This window comes from Halyomorpha halys, unplaced genomic scaffold, assembly GCF_000696795.3.
Source record: "Halyomorpha halys isolate HHAL.00 unplaced genomic scaffold, Hhal_1.1 Scaffold59.1, whole genome shotgun sequence".
NCBI classification, from domain to species: domain Eukaryota; kingdom Metazoa; phylum Arthropoda; class Insecta; order Hemiptera; family Pentatomidae; genus Halyomorpha; species Halyomorpha halys.
In genome coordinates this window covers 1,103,020-1,106,578 of record NW_027109400.1, presented here as the reverse complement: position 1 = coordinate 1,106,578, position 3,559 = coordinate 1,103,020, and the positions used below count along the sequence as shown (strand labels likewise).

Below are 3,559 nucleotides of genomic sequence, written 5' to 3'. Positions count from 1 at the left end.
ATTGTAATATCTATCAATAAATAAATCTATCAAATCAAAAAAAAAAATTCGTCATAAAAAAATCTACATATTGCGTTACTTCGCGTTTGAAAACAAAAAGTAAATGTACTCTTTAATTCAAATTATATTTTGGGGTCTTGTGACAATTTAATCGGCTCACAAAAATTCCTGGTTTCGCCCTATTTAGGCCCCATGACGAGATAAGGGGTCAGGAAAATATTAGTAAATACATTTACGCCCCACATAACCTAAGACTAATTTACTTGTCAATTCAACCATTAGTGGATTAACAATGAATTTGCGCAAAAGTGGAATGGAAAAAGAAAGGTTTTGAGGAGATGAGTAGATTGAGACAATTCCCAGTCGTCTTAACCCAACTGTGGAAAAAGAAAACAAGTAAGTACCTCTGATGTTTTCCCAGTATTTATTCCTTGTAAAAAGTAAAAAATGCCTACTTAGATGCATTTATAAAAAAATAAATTTATTTCTGACGAAAATGGTGGCAATATTACTCCTACTGCTGATTGAAATGAGAGATGAACCTTTCAGCTTTCAGTTAGACTTCACGTCTATAATAACTCAGACAAGACCGGTTTCCTGTATCCTATATTATAAGTTAGTTTTTGTAATAGGAGGCAACGAACTAAGATTTAAATTGGTACTAGAGGGAGCTAAATTTTTTTTATTAAGGCTGTGGTGTACAATTGTAAGGCCTATGGTGAAAGCTACTCTTAGCCAATCCCAAACGGTTTTATTCTCAATAGGAATGGGCCTAATCTCTCCTTTTCTAGAATCTGTTCACTATTGACTAGTCCTTTTTGAAACCTGTTACTTCCTTCCAGGAAGAAGTGTAAGGGAGAGAGTAAGCTGCCAGGAAATGTTAAGACAAAATGGTGGGCCTCCTGAGAAAGTTGGACTTGAAAGAGAAGGGACAAATCAGGGACTGCCTTCTATCTGGTTAACATAACAGTCTTAGAGTTTTGCACTGGTTTATCAAGAAAGGCTTTTCACTGTTGAACCAAATTACTGGATAGCATTTAGTACATCCCATATGTTCATGTTTAAGATTAAATGAATAATTATACAGAAATTTAAATAAATGGGTGAAATTTCTATTTACCTCATAGTAGACCTAAACAAGGTGGGGCCTGATTTACTCACTTTTTTTTTTTTCGTTAGAAGGAGAGAACAGTATAGCACTCTCCAGGTTCCTTTTCATTGGTTAACCATTCCTATTTTAATCTTGATTATTTTATTTCACCCCTTTTAAAGCAACCTAAAATTTAAACTTGCAAGCTCTGTTTATCAGGTTATAAGCCATTGAATACTTACTTCCTCAATCATCTCCATCATTGTTTTGAAATTACTCTTTTGGTGCAATATTTTTAGCTGTTTTTATTTTTGTCTATGCGTTGAGAAGTTAAATAATATTTTTTTCATTATCAAACGATACAATCTTTAAAATTATTCTATTTCATTCTCATGTCGGTATTGTACATTTTATCAGAAGCAATATTTTATGGTATCCATTCGGTTTTCAATTTAATTCAATAAATTGACATGAGACTGGAATTTACAGTTCACAGTCTTAATATCCTTAATTTTTTTCATGCTATATTGCTGGGCATTTTGTTCTTGATTGCAGAAATTTTCATCAAAGGTATAGAATCACCTTAAATAATTAAGTCTACCAAGAATTGAATTTGATGATAAATAAATAATATTACCTCATTGAGAGTCCAATGTGCAAATTTTTAAGGGTATGCCGATCACTAAAAATTAAAAAAGAAACCATTTCTCTACAGCAACAAATACTCTTTATCATTTAAAATGTTAAATATCTTTCAACCTAAATTTATGAGATACTATTTCACAAAACAAGCTTCATTGGCTTGAAAATCAAAACCTTATACTATTTTTGTAACTGCTTCAATTAAATGTTAACTTTGGCTCACTACGCTTGCTCAAAAGGTATGACCGAATCCCCCTTCCTTCTTCCCCAAGGGATCCTTTTCAGAGTGAAGGTCAGGTCTATACAAACCTGCAGCATTCTGCAAAAGAGAGTTTTGAATTTGAATGATCTTCAGTCCTGTATTCATAATTATTCCTCCCGATTCAAGAGATAAATAAAACTATTTGACACAATTTTAACTAATTACAGTGATCTATGATGTTGAACTTGAAAATAATCATCAATTTAGGAATTAAAGAAAGAAATAATCATAATCTTTTATGTCAAATAAACTTTTTTTTATTGGTCTTCAATATCTGCAGATGAAGGAAATAATATAAACATTTCCTAATTACTAATCAATGTTCCTGTAAAAAAAAAGATATGCTAAATTAATCATAGTAAAAGCTATAACAATACCATTTATGTATGTAAATATAAATAAATACATATTTTAACACATAAGTTCCCCCCTTTCATAACAACCTTATGATAGGCACGTAAATTTATAAATTTTTTCAGATTCCATGCTCCAAAACCATATGTCTTGAAAACAATAATAATATGCTTAGTAAGTAATAATTTTGAAGAGAAAAAAAAATTATGTTATGATGATGTCATTTAATTTTTTATTTTTAAATGGATAGGAATTAATTTAGTAGCCAACCCAATATGTAATATAATGGACTACACAATACTATTCTTTTACAGCCAAAGAGAAAGTTATTATACTTTTATAATATTAATCATTCCATAACTAACAAGTTTTCAAGGTCATCATCTAAAAATATATGTAACTAAATTGCAACCAATAAATTTACATATTAAGTTTAGAATTCTAGAAACAGGCAAGTTCGTTTACAGATTATTTTGTAAATTTTCATATGAAATGTATATTAAGGAGAAGTATTGCAGTCATGAAAAATTTATAATCCAAGTTTCCAATGAAAATACACATTTTAAAAACCCCTAAGTCCAAATATCTAAGTCTCACAAAATGGTCGGTGTACGAGGGTGGTTTGAAAAATTCTTGGAATCATTGCTAGAGTCAGTGCTAGAGCAATGAGGTCCCCGCGCAATAATCACACATCCTTTGTGAGTGAACACATGGCGTGACTGGTAGTGACAACTCTTTGTTGCTGTTTTATGCATAGTGATTTGTGACAATGGAAAAAACTGAAATTCTAGCAGTGATTAAGTACTTTGTAAAGAAAGGTATGAAAGCAAAGGAAATTCATGCAAACTTTCAGAACATACTGGGGGCTCTGCTCCTTCATATTCAACTGGCCAAATGGACCAGCGAGTTTAAATTTGATCGGGAGAGCTTAGATGATGATCCGTGTAGTGAACGGCCTTTATGGCTGTAAAAAGTGCTGTGATCTCAGAATTTATTGCAAAAGTGCATTAAAAGGTCATGGAGGATCGTGGACTGAAAGTGTGTAAAATTGCTGAAGCTATAGGGATGTCATCTGAACGGATATTTCATATTTTAGCCGAAGAGTTTGGAATGAAAAAATTATCCGCAAGATAGGTATCGCAGCTCTTGACATTGGACCATAAACGCACCAGATTGGAAATATCCGAAAAAAATATGGCCCCTTTTCAGCA

The 3,559-nt window shown here is 31.9% G+C and overlaps 1 protein-coding gene across 12 annotated transcripts in view; it reads right to left on the bottom strand.

Annotated features, from left to right (window-relative positions):
- Positions 1-2,233: 2,233 nt before the first annotated feature.
- LOC106692531 (putative leucine-rich repeat-containing protein DDB_G0290503) overlaps positions 2,234-3,559 on the bottom strand; it is a 115,778-nt gene continuing 114,452 nt past the window's right edge. For all 12 annotated transcript variants that reach the window (XM_014438514.2, XM_067047590.1, XM_014438518.2 and 9 more), the window contains one exon: positions 2,234-2,319. The gene's annotated coding sequence lies outside the window, so the exon portion shown is untranslated. The remainder of the gene's footprint in view (positions 2,320-3,559) is intronic.